General features: G+C 34.1%; 12 non-coding genes and 1 pseudogene across 12 annotated transcripts; all 13 read left to right on the top strand.

Moving 5' to 3' along the window:
* The first annotated feature begins 6009 nt into the window (after positions 1-6009).
* LOC132489647 (small nucleolar RNA SNORD113/SNORD114 family) lies at positions 6010-6084 on the top strand. Its single transcript, XR_009532041.1, has one exon. It is a non-coding gene; the product is annotated as a small nucleolar RNA SNORD113/SNORD114 family (small nucleolar RNA).
* A 2239-nt stretch (positions 6085-8323) lies between these two features.
* On the top strand, positions 8324-8401 carry LOC132489652 (small nucleolar RNA SNORD113/SNORD114 family; annotated as a pseudogene).
* A 1576-nt stretch (positions 8402-9977) lies between these two features.
* Positions 9978-10052, top strand: LOC132489649 (small nucleolar RNA SNORD113/SNORD114 family). The gene has a single exon (XR_009532043.1). It is a non-coding gene; the product is annotated as a small nucleolar RNA SNORD113/SNORD114 family (small nucleolar RNA).
* A 2044-nt stretch (positions 10053-12096) lies between these two features.
* LOC132489636 (small nucleolar RNA SNORD113/SNORD114 family) lies at positions 12097-12171 on the top strand. The gene has a single exon (XR_009532030.1). It is a non-coding gene; the product is annotated as a small nucleolar RNA SNORD113/SNORD114 family (small nucleolar RNA).
* Positions 12172-14393: 2222 nt separating this feature from the next.
* On the top strand, positions 14394-14467 carry LOC132489627 (small nucleolar RNA SNORD113/SNORD114 family). The gene has a single exon (XR_009532022.1). It is a non-coding gene; the product is annotated as a small nucleolar RNA SNORD113/SNORD114 family (small nucleolar RNA).
* A 1735-nt stretch (positions 14468-16202) lies between these two features.
* LOC132489641 (small nucleolar RNA SNORD113/SNORD114 family) lies at positions 16203-16275 on the top strand. The gene has a single exon (XR_009532035.1). It is a non-coding gene; the product is annotated as a small nucleolar RNA SNORD113/SNORD114 family (small nucleolar RNA).
* Positions 16276-18141: 1866 nt separating this feature from the next.
* LOC132489613 (small nucleolar RNA SNORD113/SNORD114 family) lies at positions 18142-18212 on the top strand. Its single transcript, XR_009532011.1, has one exon. It is a non-coding gene; the product is annotated as a small nucleolar RNA SNORD113/SNORD114 family (small nucleolar RNA).
* Positions 18213-19581: 1369 nt separating this feature from the next.
* Positions 19582-19655, top strand: LOC132489602 (small nucleolar RNA SNORD113/SNORD114 family). The gene has a single exon (XR_009532003.1). It is a non-coding gene; the product is annotated as a small nucleolar RNA SNORD113/SNORD114 family (small nucleolar RNA).
* A 690-nt stretch (positions 19656-20345) lies between these two features.
* LOC132489598 (small nucleolar RNA SNORD113/SNORD114 family) lies at positions 20346-20417 on the top strand. The gene has a single exon (XR_009531999.1). It is a non-coding gene; the product is annotated as a small nucleolar RNA SNORD113/SNORD114 family (small nucleolar RNA).
* Positions 20418-21324: 907 nt separating this feature from the next.
* LOC132489592 (small nucleolar RNA SNORD113/SNORD114 family) lies at positions 21325-21399 on the top strand. The gene has a single exon (XR_009531993.1). It is a non-coding gene; the product is annotated as a small nucleolar RNA SNORD113/SNORD114 family (small nucleolar RNA).
* Positions 21400-22051: 652 nt separating this feature from the next.
* LOC132489621 (small nucleolar RNA SNORD113/SNORD114 family) lies at positions 22052-22124 on the top strand. The gene has a single exon (XR_009532017.1). It is a non-coding gene; the product is annotated as a small nucleolar RNA SNORD113/SNORD114 family (small nucleolar RNA).
* A 908-nt stretch (positions 22125-23032) lies between these two features.
* LOC132489593 (small nucleolar RNA SNORD113/SNORD114 family) lies at positions 23033-23107 on the top strand. The gene has a single exon (XR_009531994.1). It is a non-coding gene; the product is annotated as a small nucleolar RNA SNORD113/SNORD114 family (small nucleolar RNA).
* An 880-nt stretch (positions 23108-23987) lies between these two features.
* On the top strand, positions 23988-24062 carry LOC132489608 (small nucleolar RNA SNORD113/SNORD114 family). Its single transcript, XR_009532008.1, has one exon. It is a non-coding gene; the product is annotated as a small nucleolar RNA SNORD113/SNORD114 family (small nucleolar RNA).
* The last annotated feature ends 1160 nt before the right edge of the window (positions 24063-25222 follow it).

Genomic DNA, 25222 nt, shown 5'->3' with positions numbered 1-25222 from the left:
CGGGGCTGGAGGAATCAGGCTCCCTGACTTCAGACTATACTACAAAGCTACAGTAATCAAGATAGTATGGGCTTCCCTGGTTGCGCAGTGGTTGAGAGTCTGCCTGCGGATGCAGGGGACATGGGTTTGTGCCCCAGTCCGGGAAGATCCCACATGCTGCGGAGCGGCTGGGCCTGTGAGCCATGGCCTCTGAGCCTGCACGTCCGGAGCCTGTGCTCTGCAATGGGAGAGGCCACAACAGTGAGAGGCCCGCATACCGCAAAAAAAAAAAAAAGGTAGTATGGTACTGGCACAGAAACAGAAATATAGATCAATGGAATGGGATAGAAAGCCCAGAGATAAACCCACACACACATGGTCAACTAATCTATGACAATGGAGGCAAGAATATACAGTGGAGAAAAGACAGACTCTTCAATAAGTGGTGCTGGGAAAACTGGACAACTACATGTTAAAGAATGAAATTAGAACACTCCCTAACACCATACACAAAAATAAACTCAAAATGGATGAAAGACCTAAATGTAAGGGCAGACACCATCAAACTCTTAGAGGAAAACATAGGCAGAACACTCTATGACATAAATCACAGCAAGATCCTTTTTGACCCACCTCCTAGAGAAATGGAAATAAAAACAAAAATAAACAAATGAGACCTAATGAAACTTAAAAGCTTTGGTACAGCAAAGGAAACCACAAACAAGACCAAAAGACAACCCTCAGAACGGGAGAAAACATTTGCAAATGAAGCAACTGACAAAGGATTAATCTCCAAAATTTACAAGCAGCTCATGCAGCTCAATATCAAAAAAATAAACAACCCAATCCAAAAATGGGCAGAAGACCTAAATAGAATTTCTCCAAAGAAGATATACAGATTGCCAACAGACACATGAAAGAATGCTCAACATCATTAATCATTAGAGAAATGCAAATCGAAACTACAATGAGATATCATCTCACTCTGGTCAGAATGGCCATCATCAAAAAATCTAGAAACAATGAATTCTGGAGAGGGTGTGGAGAAAAGGGAACCCTCTTGCACTGTTGATGGGAATGTAAATTGATACAGCCACTATGGAGAACAGTATGAAGGTTCCTTAAAAACTAAAAATAGAACTACCATATGACCCAGCAATCCCATTACTGGGCATATACCCTGAGAAAACCATAATTCAAAAAGAGTCATGTACCAAAATATTCACTGTAGCTCTATTTACAATAGCCAGGACATGGAAGCAACCTAAGTGTCCATCAACAGATGAATGGGTAAAGAAGATGTTGCACATATATACAATGGAATATTACTCAGCCATAAAAAGGAACAAAACTGAATTGTTTATAGTGAGGTGGATGGACCTAGGGACTGTCATACAGAGTGAAGTAAGTCAGAAAGAGAAAAAACAAATACTGTATGCTAACATATATATAGAAACTAAGAAAAAAAAAGTCATGAAGAACCTAGGGACAAGAAGGGAATAAAGACGCAGACCTACTAGAGAATGGACTTGAGGATACGGGGAGGGGGAATGGTAAGCTGTGACAAAGTGAGAGAGTGGCATGGACATATATACACTACCAAACGTAAAATAGATAGCTAGTGGGAAGCAGCTGCATAGAACAGGGAGATCAGCTAGGTGGTTTGTGACCACCTAGAGGGGTGGGATAGGGAGGGTGGGAGGGAGGGAGATGCAAGAGGGAAGAGATATGGGAACATATGTATATGTATAACTGATTCATTATGTTATAAAGCAGAAACTAGCACACCATTGTAAAGCAATTATACTCCAATATAGATGTTAAATAAATTAATAAATAGATAGATAGATAGATAGATAAATAAGGTTTTAAGAGAATTTATAATTTTTTCCTTAAATATTTGATAAAATTCACCAGAGAACCCACCTGGGTGTGGTGCTTTCTGTTTTGGAAGTTTATTAATCATAGATCTATTTCTTTAATGGATATAGGCCTATTTATATTGTCTATTTCTTCTTGTTTGGATTTTAGCAAGTTGTGTCTTTTGAGGAACTAGTCTATTTCATCTAAGTTATCAAATTTGTGGGCATAGTGTTGTTCACAGCATTCTGTGACTATTCTTCTACTGTCCCAGGGATCTGTAGAGCTTTCTCCTCAGACTTCTGATAATAGTAATTTGTGTCCTTTCATTTTTTCCCCTTAGCCTGACTAGTAGCTTACTGCTTTTATTGATCTTTTAAAATAAATAGCTTTTGGTTTCATTGATTTTTCTGTTGATTCTCTGTTTTCAATTTCATTGATTCTGCTTTAATTTTTATTATGTCTTTTTTTTCTGTTTACTCTGGATTTAGTTTATTCTTCTTTTCCTAGTTTTCTAAGGCAGAAACTTAGATTACTGATTTTATATATTTCTTTTTTTCTTTAAATAAAAATTGTGTATATTTAAGATGTACAAAAGATGTTTTGATGTACATATATAGAGAGAGAAATAATTACCACAGACAAGCTAATTAACTTATTCATCTCGCACACTTTTTGCTTTTTTGTTTTTGTGATAAGAGCATCTGAAACTACTCTCTTAACAAATTTCCAGCATACAATATATTTATTAACTATGGTCACCAGGCTGTGCATTAGATTTGTGGAACTTACCTACCTTACATAATAGCAGCTTTGTACCTCTGAACAACATATTTCTATTTCCTCCACCTCCCTGCTCCTGGTAACCACTAGTCTAGTCTCTGCTTCTATGAATTCACCTTTTTTAGATTCCATGTGTCAGATCATTCAGCACTTTTCTTTCTGTATCTGGCTTATTTCACTTAGCATAATGTCCTCCATGTTCATCCATGTTGTTGCAAAAGACAGGATGTCCTTCTTTAAGGCTGAAAAATATTACACTGTATATATATATAGCACAATTTCTTTATCCATTCATCTGTCAGAAAACACTAAGGTCTTCTTTTCTAATGTATGCATTCAATGCTATAAATTGCCCTCCAAGTACTGTTTTTGCTGCATCCATTTTTTTGTTTTTTGTTTTTGTGGTGTTTTTGAAACAGGAAACATTAACATAAATGAATGAGAAGCTCATTGAATGAGAAGCAGTTATGGACATATGTTGATGACAGGTCATATAAGAAACATTAGGATTGAAAAGATTGTGTTCTCTAAATTTTATTAACAGCCCAATCATGATCTAGTCAGTTATGTCTGTGACTAATAAGTGGATAGACAGATGTTTGTATCATTCAGGATTTATTCCTAGCATCTTTGCATTCATAGATATTGATGTATTGTTATAATTGAATGCATAAATAATATCCTATCTTAATTGTTTAAAATAAGAGAAAGCACAGATCATTGGAAGACCATGTTTTATGAGACAATGATAATTATTAGTTTGGGTTTTTGCTACTGATGTTTATAGAAATAAAAAATTCCTAGCCTACTCCCATTTTTGATAAGGGACATATAATTCATTGCATATAATAGTATTTCTGTTCTGGATTACTGGCTGGTTTACCATTTTGACTTTCTTCATATAATGAGCATATAATTTAATCATTCCATGAGTAGTTAAGTAAATAAATAAATGCACATATAAAATTGAATCAAGTGGAGTAATCACTGAGAATGTGAAATAAGAATTTTTTTTTTTTTTCGGTATGCGGGCCTCTCACTGTTGTGGCCTCTCCCGTTGCGGAGCACAGGCTCCAGATGTGCAGGCTCAGCGGCCATGGCTCAGGGGCCCAGCCGCTCCGTGGCATGTGGGATCCTCCCGGACCGGGGCACGAACCTGTGTCCCCTGCATCGGCAGGTGGACTCTCAACCACTGCGCCACCAGGGAAGCCCCAAGAATTTTTTAAAATGAGATTATGGGTGCTTTCCTTTTCTGTTTTTTTAAAACTGAAGTATAGTTGATATATAATATATAAATTACAGGGGTACAATATAGTGATTCACAATTTTTAAAGGTTATATACTCCATTTATAGTTATTATAAACTATTGACTATATTCCCTATGTTATACAACACATCCTTGTAGCTTATTTTATACCTAATAGTTTGTTCCTCATAATTCTTTACCCCTATATTTCCCCTCCCCCTTTTCTCTCCCCACTGATAGCCACGAGTTTGTTCTCTGTATCTGCTAGTCTGCTTCTTTTTTGTTATATTCACTAGTTTGTTGTATTTGTTAGATTCATATTTTCTTTCTCTGTCTGACTTCACTTAATATCAATATGATAATCTCTAGGTCCATCCATGTTGCTGCAAATGGCATTATTTCATTCTTTTTTATGGTTGAGTAGTATTCCATTACACACACACACACACACACACACACACACACACACACACCCCACATCTTCTTTACCCATTCATCTGTTCGTGGACACTTAGGTTGCTTCCATATCTTGGCAATTGTAAATAATGCTGCTATGAATATTGGGGTGCATATATGTTTTCAAATTAGTGGGGTTTTTTTCTGAATATATACCCAGGAGTGGAATTGCTGGATTATATGATAGTTCTATTTTTAGGTTTCTGAGAAACCTCCATACTGTTTTCCACGTTTTACATTCCGACCAACAGTATATGAGAGTTTCCTTTTCTCCACATCCTTGCCAACATTTGTTATTTGTGTTGTGTTTCATGATGGCCATTCTGACAGGTGTGAGGTGGTATTTCATTGTGGTTTTGATTTGCATTTCCCTGATGATTAGCGATGTTGAGTATCTTCTCATGTGCCTGTTGGCCGCCTGCTTTTCCTCTTTGGAAGAATGCTTATTCAGTTCTTCTGCTCATTTTTAATTTTTTTTTTAATGTTGAGTTGTATGAGCTATTTGTATATGTTGGATATTAACCCCTTATTGGATTTAAATGTACGCAAATAAGATTTAAATGTACCTAATTCTTCAAAAGTAGCATCCATTAAAATTATCTTTTATTCTGTTAAAACTGTTAAGCTATAAAGATATATATGTATTTTTTGTGGTACGTGGGCCTCTCACTGTTGTGGCCTCTCCCGTTGTGGAGCACAGGCTCCAGACGCGCAGGCTCAGCGGGCCATGGCTCATGGGCCCAGCCGCTTCGTGGCATGTGGGATCCTCCCGGATCGGGACACGAACCCGTGTCCCTTGCATCGGCCAGCGGACTCTCAACCACTGCGCCACCAGGGAAGCCCCCTATAAAGATATTTTTATTAAATATCTTTCTTATTCTTATGTGTGAATTCAACAGTGGCTATAACTAAAAGTATCTAAAAGTAAAAGTTGAATACTGGATTAATTAAAAAGGACCAAAGTTTATAACTACCTCGCTCCAAGTAACTAAAATACGCTTAAATTCTAGTTTAATTCTCCTTCTTCCTCCACAGAATGACCACAGGACAGCACACTTATTCATTTTCTAAGAAGCAAAATCTTGGCAGTTAGCTCTGTGAGTTAAGAACATAGAGAAAAATAAGTAAGTAAGACTTGAAGTTCCTATCCTTGGGTAGGATGATTTGTTCACATATATTTAGTGGTATTTCAAAAGAATCAACGTGTATAAAGGAAATAAAAATCCCAAATATGGACCAATGATGGGAATATGTTATGAATCAAAAATTATGTTTAGTCTGATTCAGCAGTCTAATTCAGTAGTTTCATTCATTTTTAGAACTACTTAATATTACATTTTATGTTCCTTCACAAATGACTTAAACATTTCCATATCGGTATAGCACTGGCTGATAACTGTGTGGCAACCCACAAGCCCATGGAAGACTCTATGTTTGAGAAGTGATTAAAGATGGTGGTTTCATCACTTTTCATTGAACCATCATTAAAACATTGGCAAACTAAATAAAAGTAACACCCAGAAGGACTAATGGTGAATGTGGATTTGGTATGAAGCATGGATGTTGATTGATCACACATGTTCTCTGAGGTCCATTATAAAACGAGATCCTGTTCCTGGAATTTTATGATTGTATTGTTACTCATGGATCAATTAATAAGTAAATACAGAAAGAACAACATGTCTGGATCGATGATGAGTTCCATGGGGTATCTGAAACAGGAGTTTTGATTAAACCCATATGCAATTCTGAGGTCCATTGCAAAGAGACACATGGTTAAATTATTCCCTCTGTGGGAAATGAGCACATGGTACTTTGTGTTTGTACTTCTGTGGTTCTTGGGGATGGATTGTATTTTTATTATAAAGTTGAGCCATAAATAAGTGAAATGTATCAATAAATTAAAAAATATAATAAGTCATGTACCTATTAAGGAATGTAACAAAACATGGATTGTTATTAAAATCTAGCTGAGACTCTGACTCTTTACTATACATTAATAGTAGAGACTGTTACTCCTCTGGAAAGTGGTATATGTATGGTCATTTGTATATAACAGTTTTTGTTCTGTGTTGGTGGTGGGTTGCTGACTGGTTGTGGTATTAAGGAAATGCAAATGCATTTACTTGTATAAATACTTGTTTAAATAACCACGTAATTGAGAGCTAGAGACCACTGATGAGAATGTTTTGTAAGACAACACTTCTAATTAATCCAATCCTTTTTTTCATTGACTTTTGTTAAAACAATAAAAAAAGAAGGAAGTCTGTTATTCTCAATGGCAGTGACACAGATAGACATAAATTTTGTTCAGTGTTCTTGTCTAATGGATAAGATCACAGATATTGGTATGTTTGTATAAGAGAAAGAAGGTATAATTTTATATCTCAGCCTATTTTTAGGAAGTCAGCAAACCACAGACCAATTCAGAACACATGTTTTGATATCAGGATACTGATTCATCTTGTTTTCTGAGTCAGATATTCTAGGAAAAATTCTAAGCTCTTCTATTTTTTGAAAGGTACACCTGAACCTTTCCAAGTTCCAGTAATTTGATTCTGGGTTAGTGTCTAACCATTTTGAGTTTTTTTGAGAAAAATAAAGACATGATAATATTATTCCCTGAAAAATAAAATAAATCAGTAGGTGAATGAATCCGTAAGTCCATATAGTGGAGGATTGGTGAGATTGTACCATGAAACATATTAAATATGTCCAATTCTGCAGAAGTCCAATAAGATGATCTTGGCTCTTCCTATGTAAGTAGCAAGTAAAGTCAGATATCTGTAATTGTAGTTTTAATTTTGTGTTGAACAATGAATTCGGTGGTATTCATATAATTTAATAGTAAAATTTAAGTAAGTAAATAAAAGAGTGCCGTTCTTAGGAAAATGATGAGAATGTGTTATAGCAATTTGAAAAAAAAACTAACTCTATAGTTTTTAATAATAGGCTCTTATTTTTCTTTATAGAATGAACACCACACATCTGACTTAATCATTCTCTAAACGTGAAGACCCTTACTTCTGAGACTAAGGAGCTTAAAGACCGAAATAAGGAAACATCAATGTTGGTGTTCTAAGTTCCGATGGGGGTTATTAATAGGATCCCACTAAATTATTTCAATAAAATAAATAGTTAAATAGTACATGAAATTAAGGAATGCCAGTTACCAGCCCATGATTGGAATGTGTCATAAACTAACATTTATGATTAATTTGACTCGGCCCAACTAAGGACCGTTACTAAAGTGATGGAGGGCATTTCACATATTTTCAGAGCAGTTTAACTTCCTACTTAATATTATTGCCACATTTGCTGAATCCATTTCTTCATTGATTAAGATCTCAGTTGTTAACTCTTTGAGGCTGGAGTACTTTGGAAGATGGCAGATGTCATTTTTGTCAGTTGTGGGCTAAGATGATAGGTCTGTGGTTGTTGATTACACTAGCTTTTTTTTTTTTTTTTTTTTTTTTTTGCGGTATGCGGGCCTCTCACTGTCGTGGCCTCCCCCGTTGCGGAGCACAGGCTCCGGACGCGCAGGCTCCGGACGCGCAGGCTCAGCGGCCATGGCTCACGGGCCCAGCCGCTCCGCGGCATATGGGATCCTCCCAGACCGGGGCACGAACCCGTATCCCCTGCATCGGCAGGCGGACTCCCAACCACTTGCGCCACCAGGGAGGCCCTACACTAGCTTTAATGTAAGGACAAATCAAATGAAAGAGTAGCAGGTGGGCACTAATCTTAAGTAAGGGATTGATATGAAGCAAGCATGCTGATTAACCCCTACATGTAAAACAGAGCCTCACAGTGAAAAGTGACTGAGTCTATTCACTCTACATGAACAGGGGCAATGAATAGATCTTGGTTGTATTTAAGGCTTTTGTTCTTAGTTTTGCATCACCGAAGGTAATTGATTGTATAATTATTCGTGAATTCATGAACGAGTGAATCAGTTCAAGAAGGAATAAGTGGATGAAGAAATAGAAAGACATGCCTGGGTCGATGATGGGTATTGGTGGAGGTATCTGAGTCAATAACTTTGATTAAGCGCTCTGTGTAACTTTGAGGACCACTATGGGAAGAGAACTAGTAAATATTCTCTGTAGACATTAACTAGTAGTAGAAGTTAGGAAAAGGCAATAAACTTGTTCCTGGGCTTTTGTGGTTCATGGATATGGATTGTATTATTGCAAGTGAATCAGTGCATGAATAAAGAAAGATGTACATCTGAAAAACGAAGAGATCTGCTCATGGAGCAATCAGTAGAGTGCAATAAAATAAGTATTAATGTTAATACAATTCTGAAGTAAAATGAACAGGTTTAGTCTGTAATCCTCTTTCACATGGAACATATGAGTATCTGTGGTCAGGAGGCAATGTTTTGAGTTTTGGTAGTTTGCTATTTTTTAATTAGGAAAAGGAAAAGTGTTTGCATCAGTCAATAATCTATTAAATAACCATGTACTTAACAGATGTTTATATTCGTGGATATTTGTAATCGTTACAGATCTTAATCTTGGGCTAGGTGGTGGAGTTAATAATGTTTATTATATTATGCATAACTAAGAATTCAATACTGGATTAGTAAAAAAATTACATTTTTGAGCCAAAGTTTATTGTTATCTAGTTCTGCCTGACTAACAATAATTAAAATATTGAAATCTAGTCTAAATCTGCTTTCTGGGCCTCCCTGGTGGCGCAAGTGGTTGAGAGTCCGCCTGCCGATGCAGGGGATGCGGGTTCGTGCCCCGGTCTGGGAGGATCCCATATGCCGCGGAGCGGCTGGGCCCGTGAGCCATGGCCGCTGAGCCTGCGCGTCCGGAGCCTGCGCGTCCGGAGCCTGTGCTCCGCGACGGGGGAGGCCACAGCAGTGAGAGGCCCGCATACCGCAAAAAAAAAAAAAAAAAAAAAAAAAAAAAAAAAAAAAAAAAAAAAAAAAAAAATCTGCTTTCTTCCTCCCCAGATTGAACACAGGACAGCTGATTTAATCACTTAATAAAGAATTGTTATCATAAGCAAGGAGCATAAAGTCTAATATAAGTAAGTCCCTTGGTTCACATTCTTTGTTTGAATAGTTTATTCATGAGTGTTAGCTGAAGAATTCCAAAGTAATAATTATGTACTACATACATGAAATATATAAAACACTTCACGTATGGACCAACAATGGGAATGTGTTACAAACCCCAAATTATGTTTAATCTAAATCAGCACAACTGAGGTCATTTAAAAAGCAGATAGGAGTTATTTAATTTGTTCTCTGAGGTGTTTAATATTATTTTCTATTTTCTACCGTGGTTGATTTCACCATTTGCATATGGGTAGAGGGGCTGATAACTCTTTGTGGGTAGCCCAGAGGTGATTCAGATGGTGGTTTCATTATCTTTCATGGAACCATCTTTGACATACAGATAAATTAAATAAAAGAGGGCCACACAGGAAGCAGTGCTGAATGTGGGTTTGATACAAAGCCGGGATGTTGACCCATCCACATGTGCAGGTTTGAGTTCCATTATAGAAGAAATGTCGTTTATTAGCTCTATAGGGTGAGAGCCTAAAATTAAAGGATCTGGTTTTTGGAATTTTGTGATTGTATTATTATTTGTGCATCAGAAAATTAATCAATAAATGAAAAAAATTTTTCTAGCAAGGACCAGTGATGAATCTCATGGGGTTTGTGAAACAAGAATTTTGATTAAGCCCATCTGCAATTCTGAGGTCCATAACGAAGAGATATCTCATTATTCTCTTTGTGGGAAATGAGTGTACAACACCTTATTCTCAGGCTTTTTGGTTTGAGGTATGAATAGCATTATTAGAATAAATTTAGCCAATGAATAAAGAAATATATCAGTGAATGAGGAATAAGAGAGATATATGTGTACTACTTTTTAAGGCATGCAATGAAACATTGATAATTATGAAAACAATTTTGAGATTTTTAGTCCCAGTAAATTAATAGTCAAGGCTCTTATCATTTTTGTAAGGAGCATATGGTCATTTGCACACAAAACTCAATGATTTTGTTTTGTGTGGAGGCAAGTTGCCAATCAATCATTTTATTAAGGAAAGAGAAATACATTTACATAAATAGTTGATTGAATAAACTGTGTAATTGGGAGGGAAAGCATGGAATGATGATGAGACTCTTTTATTCAGCCACACTTGTGATTAATTCAATCTTTTTATGCAATTTTATGTTGCATACAAACAAACTTAAATTAAAGGAACCAGTTTGCTATTCTTTTGGGTAATGACATTAGGACAAATGTAAATATTATTCAAGGTGCTTATCCAGTGTGGGTGGGTCACAGATATTGAAGTTTAATTATAAGTGAACAAATGTATACATTTGTATATCAATCAACTTTTCAAAAAAGTCAGTCAATATTACCTCAATGGAAAGCATGCAATTGGATGTAAAGATTGTTATTCATCATGTTTTACACAACTGATGTCCACAGGAAGATAAAGAGTCAGGCCTTTCCAATGGTGTACATAGACATTTGTAAATAATAGTGTTTCAGTTCTGTTTTGATGATTGTTTAAGCTTTTTGGAATTCTTTTAGAAAAATAAAGGGATGGTCTTATTATTCCATGAGTAATTAAATAAAGGAATTAGTGAGTGAATTAATAAATATATTAAGTAGGGTAAAGCTTGGACCATTGGTGAGATTGTGCCGTGAGTTGAATCTCCCATGTATCCAATGCCACACAAATAAAGTTCAATAAAAAAGGTGATCTTGGCTCTTCGTGGGTAGTAAGTAGAGAGACATATTCTTAATAATTATAGTTATTTTTCTTCAGTTTACTGCTAGATCTAGTGGTATTCATTGTATTATTTAAAATTAAAAAATTGCACAAGTTAATAAATATAAAGTAGAGCTCTCGCTTTCCAAATGTTGAGAATAGAATGCAAACCAAGGATTATTGTTACCTGATTATTGATTTTTAAAAATGGGTAATTGTAGATTGATTCTTTTTAAAATTTGCTTTTTACTGCTCAGAATGAACAACTCTACCATATTTGATTATTAGCCCATGGCAAAGATCTTGAGTTTTACCTCTTTGGATAAAGAGAGAAGAGATCTATGTAAGTAATAAAGTTCATGTTCTACTTGGGGGGCTTGGTCATGGGTATCCACTGAGATGTTTTGAAGGAATAAATGGCTACATACACAAAGAATTCAAGGTGGTCATGCATTGACCAATGATTAAAGTGTGTTAGGAATTCAGAATTATGATTACTCCATTTCAGCATTTCAGCATGACTGAATTTATTAGGACAACAAGATGAAAGGCATTTCACTCATTTTCAGAAAATTTTAATATTCCATTTAATTTTTTTACCACAGTGGATATAAACTTCTCCATTGGTATTGTTATAGACTATGAACCCACTGAGGAGAAGAATATACAAAAGTGGAAAATTTTGCATTTTTCTTAGTTGTGGTATAAAATGGAAGTTCATTGTTTATCTTTAAAATATGGATGTTAAGTGAAAGAGGTCCAAGCATGGACGAATGGCTAATATGGAACTGATATGATTCAAGGAAATGGATTCACTCATATTTTCAATGCTGGGCTGCATTGCACAAAGAGAGCTACTTCTCTAGCTCTGTAGGAAGCGAATGTTCATAGACATATTCATATCTTCAAGGATCTTGGTTTTATTTTCCTAATTAATGGACATTGACTGTATTATTAGTAATGAATCAATGAATAAGTCAAGAACAATATATCAAACAAAGGCACAGAATACCAAGTCTGGATCAATGATGAGTATGCGTGGGGCATCTGAATAACATTTTGATTAAACCCAGTCTGTAACTCTGAGGTCCGTTGCATCTTTGGGAAATGTGCTTACAGAGGAAGTCAGAAATATTCAAGGATTGTGTTCTTGACCTTTTGTTGTTTATGAATATGGATTGTATTATTGTAAGTAAATAAATGTATGAATAAATAAAGTATAAATAAAGAAGAGGGCTACACCTTGTCCAATTATGAAAGGAGCTTATGAACCAAAAATTATTGTTAATACATTTCTGAAAATTTGAGTTCAATAAAATAGACCAAGGCTACTCCTCCTTTGGGAGCATAGATATATGTGAACATTTGTTGTTCTTGGTTGGTGGTGAGTTTCTGGTTGTATGTCTTACTTTAAGAATATTTATATAACTGTACAATAATAATACTTAATAAATATATTCAATAGTAATATAACAAATCATGATAAACATATTAATATAACATATTTAATAAGTAGTAGTTTAATATAATCAATAATGAAAAATAAAATACAAATGATTAGATAGTTATTGAAACATACAAAAGGTCTCAGCATGAGATTTGAGAATATACTAATTATGAATCCTCTTGTGTTCATTTATTTTTATTTTTTAAAAAGTAAATGCATGTTGTTGATGATTTTTGCGAGTAATCATCAAATGGATAGATTTAGTGTCTCTCAGCACTTTTGTCAAGTGTTCTTAGGCTTCACCAATATTGGTGCTATTATTATAAGTGAGTAAAAGCATAATTTCATATCTCAATCTATTACTTAAAAGAGTACAAACTGTGGGCCAGTTAGGAGCATATGTAATATGTGAAGGAGTATGATTAATTCTGTTTTATTGCCTAGAAATCCGCTTAAATAAAAGATATCTGAGCCCCTCCATCTTTAAGGAAGGATCATATAGACCCCACTCTCTAAACACATCTTGCTGTTAACATTTAAATTCAAACAGCCAAAAATAAAAATTTAGTTCCTTAGTAACACTAGGCACATTTCAAGCTATAAGTGGCCAGTGGCTACCATTTTGGTCATTGCTGATAGAGAAAGTTGCATGTAATAGTATTTAGTTTTGAATAGCAGATTGCTCTATCAGTTTGTATTTCCGTTCAAAAAAAAGTCTAGATAATTAAATTATGCTTAGAATTATTAAATAAATGAGTGAATAAATTAATCAATAAGTACATGAGTTAAAGTATATGGCACCAAGGGGTCAGATTGTGTTTTGAAATAAGAATTTAAATTCATCACATTTTGCAAAAGTTTTCCCCATTAAAAAAATTATGTGGCCTTTTTGCAATTAGGTAGAGGTATAGACAAATATTAATAACAGTTATAGTTCTTATATTGGGTGATAGATTAAAACACCTTCATAAAAACATTTAAAAAGTCTTCATTATTTTATTTCACACCAAAAATTAAGTCAATAGATGAAATGGATACCACTGTTGGGTGGATTGATGAAAATGTGACACAAACCAATGTTTCTGGTTAATCTAGTAATGCAGAACCAAATTCTATTTTAAAAATCTAAATTTACACTTTTCATTCTTTTAAAAATCTGCCTTTTCCTTCTGAATGAACACTCCACGTTGGATTCAGTCATTGTGCAATGATGAAGATCTTAGCTGTTACTTCTGTAGCTAAGGAGCAATGTAAGTAACAATCAAAGTTTCTGTTTTTTGTTTGTATGGTTTGTTCATGTGTGGTCACTGAGGTAGTTCAAGAGAACAAAAGGCTGTATACATAAAAACCAAATCCAAGAACACCAAGTATGGACCAATAGTGAAGAATGTGATATGGGCCAAGGAGTAGAATTAACACATTTCAGCACCTCTGAGATTCATTTTAAAAAGAAATGAAAGGCATTTAATTAATTTTCAGAACCATTTGCTATTTCATATTATTTCTGCACTGCAGTTGGTTTAGCATTTCCATATTGTTAGAGATCCAGCCTATTAATTGTTTAGAGGAAGCTCTTAGAAGGTGGAACTTATTGTGTGTGTTCTAGATGTAGGGTACCATTGTGGTTTTTGGATGTTCACTACAGCATATTTAAAATTGGGTGAATTAAATGAACATGGCCCAATCATGGGTCATTTTTTGTGATGGTACTGAGATGAAGCAAGGCTACACTTAGATCTAGTCTGAAAGCTCTGTCAGAAATCAGTCTAGAGACAATTATCATAGTTATATCAAGGATCCTGCTCTTGGGAGTCTGTGACTCATGGGAAAATGAAGGTATAAATAACAAAGAAAAAGAGTGCCAAGCCTGGACCAGTGATGAGATTGGAGGGTGTCTGAATCAAAACTTTTGATTAAAGCCATCTGTAACTCTGAGGTCCATCATTTAAAAGTGGCCTTCTCTTTTTTTTCCTTTATGGAAATGAGTGTATAGCAGAAGTTCAGAATATTCAGGTGTCTTGATGACAGGCGTCCACACCTTCTGGGTATAGATTGATTTTCATAAGTAAATCAATGCATGAATAAATGAAGAAATGTAAAGATGGGTAAATGTAAAGGGAGCTGGGCCTGGACCAGTTATGAGAGTATGTAATGAAACATGAATTATTGTTATATGTTTCTGTAGCACTAAATTCCAGTGAAATATATACATAAAGGCTGTTTGCCTTCTTTTGGAAGGAATATGTATACAGATGTATGTAAGATTCAGAATTATTGTTTGATGTAGGTGGTTGTTTGCTGGTTGGTTGTTTTTACTTAGAGAAGGGAAAAATTACATAAATAAATGCTTATTAAAATATTATTTAATTGAAAAAAGAATGAGCAAAGCTCATCTTCAGAATGTGCCTTATGAAAAGAGTTATTATTAATCCAACTCTGTTCACTTTTATTAAAAATAATAAAAGCATCTAGTTTTTAAATCTCTGTGTAGTGAAATAGACATATGGAGACAATAAATATTATTCAAGTTTCCTATCTAATGTTAGTTAATTCCTAGATATTGATGTATTCTTACATGTAAATAGATGAAGTCCTAATCACAGTCAGTAGTCTAAAAGGAGGCAAACATGGCTCAGTAAGAAGCAAGAATAATGAGTAATCTTTATGTGTACAACTAATCCTCTCTTCCTAGTTTAGGTATGAACATACAGACATATACATGAAGATCATTTCTATTCTGGGCTGTTCATGGGTTTATCACTTTGTGTGTGCGTGTGTTTGTATATTTGAATATATGATCAAGTATTCCATGAATAATTCCATAAATGAATAAATAAACCAATGAACAATTGAATTAATATATGAGTAGGGTCAAACATAGACCTTGGTGAGACTATGCCATGAATCACAGATTTTAAATTCAATCATTTCTACACAAATTGAGACCATTAAAAAAAGATTATCTAGGCTCTTACCTATGTGGGTAGGAGTCTATAGACAGATAAGAGCAATAGTCATAGTTCTTATTTTTGAGTGATGAATTCAACAGTGTTCATTATATTATTTATAAGTAATAGTTAAATCAAGTAACAAAAAGGAGTGCTGTTCTCAGGCCAGTGATGAAAATGACACTTGAATCAACTTCATGATTAACCTAGTACCACGCAACTAATGTCCTTTTAAATCAATCTAATTCTGGACTGTTCATTCATTTGAACATTGGCATTTGACTCCACAGAATGAAGACCATGGCTGCTTTAATCAGTCTGTTTTGAGGAAGATCTTGACTGTTACCTTTGTGGGTAAGGATGCTAATGACTAAAATAAAATAATAATAGTCAAAATATCTTGTCAAAAGATCCTGGAGTGAATTTTTCATTAGTGTTTGTTGAATTATTTAGATTAGGAAGATGCAAGAGAGCTGGAAGGGGAAGCATAGAAAGCAAGGATGATAATTGATCCATACACACCTCAATGAGGGCCACTACAAAAAGAGATCTCATCTATTGAGAAAGATCTAGTCTATGGGAAAAGAACCTATACACAGATGTTGGTCATATTCAAGGGTCTTGTTCTTGGCTTTTTTTAAATTCATGGATATTGATGTTATTACTGTTGGTGGATCAATGAATGGATCAATGAGCAAAGGTATAAATGAAGAAAAAGATTGCTTAGCCTGGATCGATGATGAGTACCCTGGGGTGTCTGAAGTCAAGGACTTTGATTAAACCCTATAACTCTGAGGTCCATTACAAAGAGATTCATTCCTCTTTGTTACCTCTACAGGAAATGAACTTGTTCAAGGAGTTAAAAATATTCAAGAGTTTGTTCTTGTGCTTGGGTTTCTGAGTATTGTATTTTCAGTAAATCAATGCATGAATAAATCAAGAAAGTATAAATGAATAAGGACAAAATGGTTTATTCCTGGTCCAAATATGGGAAAATGTAATGTCATATATGTAATATAAAAATAATTATTAATACATTTCTGAAGCACTGAGTTCCAGTAAAATAAATTGATTAAAGCTGACCATTTTGAGTAAAGAGCATTTCGATAAATGGGTGTAAGAGCTCATGCTGTTTTTCTGGGTTGGGTTGTTGGTTTTTGTTTTATTAAGAGAAGGGCAAAACATTTACTTAAATTAATTATTGATTAAACAACTGCATAATTGAGAGTGGGCTTATACTTGGACCCATGTTGAGAATGTCACATGACCAGTTATGATTAATTCAATGATATTCTACTTTTTAATTAAAAAAAGAACAAGAAAAAATTATCTGATCTTTTTTCTGTGCCTAATGAGCATATGCACAGACATTAATATTGTTCTGTGTCTGTGGAGTCACAGTATTAATGTTATTATTATAAATGTATCAAGGAATAAGTTAATATTTTAATCAGTTCCTTGAAAGAAGGTAACGCATGGCCCAGTGAGGACCATGTGTTAGGAAACAAGGAGAGTGATTAATCCAGTTCTAACAATTGCTCTCTAGATAAAAAAACTAGACCTAGGCTCTTAATTTTTGAAATGGTCAATATATTTAGAGAGGATTTCTCTTCCTGGCTTATTGGTGCAATTACTTTAAAAAAATGGAAGATAAAATGACTCCATGTATAGCTATATACATACATACATATATAAAGGTGGGACAAGCATGGACAGTTGCTGAGAATGTGCTCGAATCTAAGACTCAGATTAACCGAATTCTCTCCAAGAAAGGTTCATCTAGAAAGTTTTTATAGCTCTTACCTGACTGGGTAGGGGACACACAAGCAGAAATGTGTAATAGTCTTAGTTCTTATTCTTTTGTCTGGTGTTGCTTTCAGAGGTGTTCATTATATTCATTACATTTAATACTTGATTCAATCAATCAATCAATATACCATGGAGAGTTTTAATATACAACAAGCACTAAAGTTTATTCCTCATCAGTTGTTGACTTGAAGTCAACTAGAAAAATCTGAATCTAGCCTTTCCTATCTATCTATCTACCTAATCTAATCTGTCTATTTTCATATTTGCTTTGTACTCTACAGAATGGATGCACAATGATTCAATTAAGGACTATAGAAACTTACGTAAGTAGCAGTCAAAGTAATTGCTTCTGGTTTGGTGGTTTGTCATGGGTGTTAACTCTGTTATTGGAAGGGAATAAATGGCTACATGTACAAATTAAATGAATGGAGATCATGTGTGGGCCAATTCAGTACATCTGTGGTCAATTAAGGAGAAAAAAGAAAGACCATTTTATTTATTTTCACAGTTAATTATTCAATTAATTAATTAATGTACAATGTATTATCAATTTTAATTTGAGTCACAGTTGATTTAAACCTCCCTCTATAAAGACATAGTTTTGTCACATTCAAACAATAAAATGGGGTCAATATAAAGTATTGTATTAATTAATCTATATAGAAAACATTGTGGCCAATTAATGAAATATATATATATTGTCAGTGGGAAGTAATTCTATAGAGAAATGTTAGAGATATTCAAGGATCTTGTTTCAAGTTTTTATGACCTCCAGGCATTTATTTTATTATTATTAGTGAATTGATGACTTAACCAATAAAAACATGCAGACATGATTGAACATAATGAGGGCCAATCCTGGACCAATGGTGATGCTGGTGGGGTATGAGTCATGGATGATGAGTACTTGTCTTGAACTCTGAGGTCCAACCCAGTAAGAAATCTAGTCTATACCATACGTCTGTTAGAAATTATCCTGTGGACATATGTTAGTAATATTCAAGGATATTGTTCTTAGTTTTTGTTATGGACTTTGATTCTGTTATTATAGGTGGATCAATGAAAGAATCAATCAGTAAATACAGCTGACCCTTGAACAATGTGGTGAAACCCCATGCAGTCAAAAGCCCTTGTAAGGCTATCTCTGCTTCAGAAGCAAAGGACTTGATAAATGACTCACCCAAGGCCAGGAATCTTAAATAGTTTGGATAGAATCAGGACTCAAACCCTGGTTCTTTTGATACCACATGTTGTGATCTCTAATCAAACACAAATTTTTCCCACACTTAGTTAATTTAAAGATCCCTAAAATGAAAATACAAGTACTATATTTACTGAAAAAAATCCATGTACAAATGGACCCATGCAGTTCAAACACGTGTTGTTCAAGGGTCAACTGTATACAAATAAATAAAGAGGGTGAAGCATTGTCCAATTATGATAATATGTCATGAAGTAAGAGAATCTGTTAATATATGTTAAAAACACTGATTCAATTAAGAAGGACATGGTTTTATGATATTTCTTTGGCTAATGGTTTTACAGAAAGTACAAGTAATAATTATATTCCTATTCTGGCTCAGTGGCAAGTTTGATGTTTTCTTGAGGGAAATATCAATAAATATTACCCCCAATTAATGAATACCTAAATTACTGATGTAATGAAAGGTGAAATACAAGGATTAATGAAGATAATATCTCAGTTTTTTTTTCATCTTCTCTGCTTTGTACTTCTTAGGGTGGGCTCACCAAGCCAACTTAAACATCTTGCATGATCGTGAGCTCTAAGTGTAAGAAATAGTCAAAGTTCTTGTCTTGATTTTGGTGGTTTGTTTAGGACGTTAACTGTAATATTAAAAAATAGTTAAATATAATAAAAAAGCCCAACCATGGCCCCCTAATAAATATGGAACTGACATGAAACATTATATTGATGAATCAATATTTGCAACCACATAGGTGATTAGCGAAATGTAAATTCAAGGAGGCAAATGATTCTATAGAGAGATGTTAGAGATTCTTTTTTTTTTGAATTTTATTTAATTAATTAATTTTTTATACAGCAGGTTCTTATTAGTTATCTATTTTATACATATTAGTGTATACATGTCAATCCCAATCTCCCAATTCATCCCCCTGCCCTTTCCCCCCTTGGTGTCCATATGTTTGTAGAGATTCTTGAAGGTCTTATTTTTAAGTTTTTTTTGACTCATAGATATTTATTTTACAACTGTTGCTTTATCGATAAGTTAATCAGTAAAGAAATGTAGAAGTGAATGAAGAAAAAGTGGGCTGAGCCTGGACCAATGATGACCAGTGGTAGTGTATGAGTCATGGATGATGGTACTCTGTGTCAAGAACTCTGAGGTCCATCACAGTAAGAGATCTAGTCTATTTCCTCTGTTGGAAATTGCCATATTCACAGATGTTAGTAATATACAAGGATTGTGTTCTTGGTTTTTGTGTTCAAGAACTTTGATTTTATTAGTATAAACAGACAAATGAAAGAATCAGTCAATATAAACAAATAAATATGAATAAATGAAGCACTGTAAATTATGAAAATTAATAAATCCCTAAGAGGCTGAATAGCTGAAATGTGGAGAGCAAAGTCAATGCAGATAAGGTCTCAATTTTTTAAAATCACCTTCTATGCTTTGTACTTCTCAGCATGGATGCATTGGAGCTGATTTAAGGATTCATCTAAGGTCACAAGATGTCTGGTTGTCTCTGTGTTTGACACATAGAAACAAATGTGAGTTTTTATGGGTAAACACTCTGTATTCGAAAAGTATGAAATATAAGCAAAGAATGCCAGACATAGTCCATTGATTAATAATGCAGCATTATATTGATTAATTCCTATATGAAACTTTGAGGGTGATTAATGAAAGAGATATATCAGTGTAGCAAACGATTATATAGACAGAAGTAAAACTATTCAAGGCCTATGTTCTAAGTTTTTTGTGCTTCATAGGTATTCATTTTATTCCTATTGGAGAATTTGTTGAATTAATTACTAAACAAAAGTAGACGAGAGTGGGGAAAAAAAGAGGCCAAGCCTGGGCCAGTGATGACCACTGGTGGCATATGCATCGTGGATGATGAATATGTGTCTGGAACTCTGAGGTCCAACATAAAAAAGAAATCTAGTTTGTTGCCTCTGTTGAAAATGATCCTATAGACAGATTTAGGATTTATTTTATAAAGCTCATGCTCAGGGGTATTTGTGTTTATGGATTTTGATTCTATTATAATAAATGAATCAATAAAGAACCAATGTACAGATGTAAATAAATAAGATGAAGAGGGTGAAGCATCGTCCAATTATGAAGAAATTTAAGGCTAGAGATAATATTAATAAATATGGAAACACTAAGTCAATTAAGAAATAAATGGTTCAAGCATGTTTCCTCTAGCTAAGGATGTTATAGATAATATAAATAATGGCCAGTATTTATTCTGGGTTAGTAGAAAGTTCAATGTGGTTTGTTTTCTTAGGAAAAAGTTATATATTACCCAATTCATATATAACATAATCACTGAAAATTAATGTAGATACAAAGATCAGTAGAGGAAACATCTCAATCATGTTATCATCTACTCTGCTTTCTATGCTTTAGAATGGACATGCTTTAGCTGATTTAAACATATGTCTTGGTCAACAATCTCTGAATTTGCCTGTACATGGAAACCAACGTGAGTAATAGTCAGTGGTCTCATCTTACTGTGGGTAGTTTGTTTAGGGTATTCTTTGAAATATTAAAAAATATTCACTATAAGAAAAAATACTAACCATGATCCAGTGATTAAATTGGAAATGTATGAATCATTCTGTTCATTAATCTATCTTTAGAATAATGAGGGTGATTAATGAAAGAAGTGTACTCAGTTAGGCAGTGGTTCTAAAGAAAATTATAAAGCTACTGAAGGCTTTTGTCCTTGAGCTTTTGTGACTCATAGATATTTATTTAATTACCATTAGTAAATTGATAAATTAATCACTAAACAGAAATAGATGGAAGAAAAAGAGTCGCAAAACTGGACAAATGATGACATCTGGTGGCGTAGGAGTCATATACGATGAATACCACGTGTCTGGAAGTCTGAGGTCCAACACAAAACAAAATGTAGTCTGCTTCCTCTCTTGCCAATCATCCCTATCAACAAGGATATTGTTCTTCTAATTTTGGATCCATGAATTTCTATGTTATTAATATAAATAGATCAATGATAGAACCAGTAAACAAAGTATAACTAAATAAAAACAAGAATGAAGCCTTATCAACCATGAGTATATGTGGTGAGGCAAGAAGTACTATTAATATAAACTGAAGAAACTGATGCATATTAATAAATGGATGGACCAAGGGTGTTAGCTCTTTTTCTAAGGATCATATCATTATATTCATATTTATGCTTATATATGTGTATAAATCATGGAAAATAATAAATACCTTTGTGACTGAGTAAATGAAATGAGGAAAACAAGGACCAATTTAGAGAAAGTCTCAATTTTTTTCTATCATCTGCTCTGCTCTGTACTCCTCAGAATGGCCGCACGCTAGTGGATTTAAGCATCTTTCATGGTCACGTGCTCTATAGACCAATGTGAGTAGTGCAGTAAGCAAATTCATGTCTTTGAGAGCTTCTTTTTTTCCTCAAATATTCACTGTATTGTTAGAAGTGTGGAATAGAATTAATATTTGTAATAATGAGTTAATCAATGAACTTATGCAGATGAGAATGAAGAAATAGAGGCTCATGTATGGACCAATGATGATGACTGATATTGTATGAGTCATGGATGATGAATACTACGTGTCTGAAACTCAGGTTCAGTAAAAAAAAGAAATATAATCTGTTGCCTCTATTTGGTATTACACCATAGACAAATATCAGGAAAATAAAAGAGCAATTTTCTTGGTTTGTGTTCATGAATTTTGATTTTACTTTAAAAAAATAGCCCAAAGAAATAAGTATAAGTAAAAATAAGTTAAGATGAAGAGGCTAAAGCATATTCACTCTTAATATATGTGGTGAGTCAATAAAAACTAATACTATTGATTGCAAATACTGAAGTTCATTTGGAAATGTAAATGGTGCAAATGTCATACCTCTTTGGCTAAGAATGATATAGAAAATGAATAACAGTCAAAGTTCTTATTCTATGGTAGTGCCAGGTTTGATATTGTTCACTTTCCTAAGAGAAAAATAAGAACTATGACCTGAATTTATTATATTCCTAAATGAAGGTGGAATGTGTGGATCAATAATGAGTATCTCAAAGTTGTTATTATCTCTCCTGCTTTTTACGCCTCAGAATGGATACACTGGAACCTATTTACATATTTGGCCATGATCAGGACCTCCATGGATGCCCCTGTGTGTAAGAGCATGGAGACCAACGTGAGCAACAGATTCCTCTCACGGTTTAGGTGGTTTGTATAAGATATTCAGCGTAATACTAAAAATTATTAAATATAGTCAAAGGTGGCCAAACATGGCTTAATGATTCTCATGGAATTGACATGAAACTTTGTGTTGATTTATCAATATTTGCCACAATGAGGATGATTATTGAAATAAGTATATTCCATGAGGCAAAAGATTCTATAGGCAGAAGTTAGGATTTAAGATCTTGTCCTTGAGTTTTTTGACTCACAGATATTTATTTTATTATTATTAATGAATTAATAAAGTGATCAGTAAACAAATGTAGATGAGAATAAAGCAAAAGAGTCTAAGCTTGGACCATTGATGACGACTGATGGCATATGAGCCGTATATGATGAATACTGTGTGTCTGAAACTCTGAGGTCCAGCAAAAGAAATCTAGTCCATTTCCTCTGTTGGAAGTGTTCCTATAGACAGATGTCAGGAATATAGAGGAACCTTGTTTTATTCTTTGTGGTTCACGAGTTTTTTTTAAAATATTATTATAAAATGTTACTGGCCGAATAAACAAGTATATAAGTGACTAAAGATGAAGAGGGTTAAGTACTGTTCATTACTTAAATACATAGTAAAGAGAAATAATATTAATATGTTAGAATGGATAATTAACAGATCAAGTGTATTATGCATTTTTGAGTAAGGATGATATAGACAGTGATATGTAATAGTCAATTATTGATCTGAGTCTGTTGCAAGCTTGATGTTTGTTTTATTAAGGAAAAAACAAATAAATATTACCATAAATTAATAAATACCTAAATGACTACATATATGGTGGAAAGTATGGATCAATGGAGAGAATATCAAACTTTTTATCACCTGCTCTGCTTGGTACTATTCAGAATTGATGCCCCAGCTGATTTCAGCTTCGGCCGTGATCAAGATTGTCCTATTGCCTCTGTATTAGAAAGAGACAAAGGTGAGTAATAGTCAAGTTTGTCATCTTAGATTGGGTCATTTGTTTAAAGGTATTCATTGAATTATTAAAAGTATTAAACATAATAAAGAAGTTAACTATGGCCCAATGATAAATATGATATGAAACAGTATGCTGAGTCATCAGTATTGTGCACCATTGAGGTTGGTTAATAAAGAGAATCAGTCCATGTGTGAAATAGTTCTATAGACAGATGTTGGGAATATTCAAGGATCCTATTCTTGGATTTTGAGAATTATGTGTTTATTTTATTGTTATTAATAAATTAATGATTTACTTGATAAATGAATGAGGAAAAAGACAGCCAAACCTGAACCAATGAAGACAACTGGTGGTGTATGTGTTGTGGATGGTGAATAATATGTGTCTGGAACTTTGAGGTCCAACACAAAACATAATTCGTCAAATACCTGTGTTGGAAATGATCTTGTAGGCATATATTAGAAATATACGGAGATCATGTTCTTACCCTGGATTCATTGATTAAATTTATTATTGTTAATGAATGGATGAATGATATTACTGTTAAAGAAGTATCAATAAATAGATAAAGGACCATTAAAGAAATAATAAATAAACATATAAACAGTTTATTTGTTCAACTGTTCAACTGTTGTTCAACTGTGAGCATATGTAGTGAGGCAAGAATTACTATTAATAAAAATTGAAAATATTGATGCCTCTTTAGAAATAAATGTATCAAGAGTGTCACCTCTTTGGCTAAGGATCATATAGATTCATAATTACAGTCAATTTTATTTTCTAGGTCAGTCTCAAATTTAAGGTTGTTCCTTTTGTTAAGAGAAAAAAAATCTAAATTATGAAACATAATAACTACCTAAAGGACTGAACGAATATAATGTGGAAAGGAAAAATTCATTCAGACAAGGTCTCATTTTTATAAATTTATTTTATTTATTTATTTTTGGCTGCATTGGGTCTTCGTTGCTGCGCACGGGCTTTCTCTAGTTGCGGCGAGTGGGGGCTACTCTTCGTTGCGGTGCGCAGGCTTCTCATTGCGGTGGCTTCTCTTGTTGTGGAGCACGGGCTCTAGGCGCACGGGCTTTAGTAGTTGTGGCACATGGGCTCAGTAGTTGTGGCTCGTGGGCTCTAGAGCGCAGGCTCAGTAGTTGTGGCACACGGGCTTAGTTGCTCTGTGGCATGTGGGATCTTACTGGACTAGGGCTCAAACCTGTGTCCCCTGCATTGGCAGGAGGATTCTTAACCACTGTGCAACCAGGAAAGCCCAGTCTCATTTCTGAAACATCATCTACTCTGCTTTATATTCCTCAGAATGGACCTGTCGAGCTGATTGAAAAATTCTTTCGTGGTCACGTTTTCTGGTTGTCTCCACATCTTTGGTGTATAGAGACCAATGTGAGTAATAACATTCATGTCTTCATTCGAAAGGTTTTTAAAAAAAGTGTACCTATTGGCCATCCATGGCCAGTGATAAATATGGGATTATTCCCAATAGTATTTATTAATCAATTTATGGTATTGTAAGAGTAATTAATGAAAGAGAGATATCAATGTGATAAATGAT

Source organism: Mesoplodon densirostris, chromosome 4 (genome assembly GCF_025265405.1).
Source record: "Mesoplodon densirostris isolate mMesDen1 chromosome 4, mMesDen1 primary haplotype, whole genome shotgun sequence".
Classification (NCBI taxonomy): Eukaryota; Metazoa; Chordata; class Mammalia; order Artiodactyla; family Ziphiidae; genus Mesoplodon; species Mesoplodon densirostris.
This window is presented reverse-complemented; position numbering and strand designations above follow the sequence as displayed.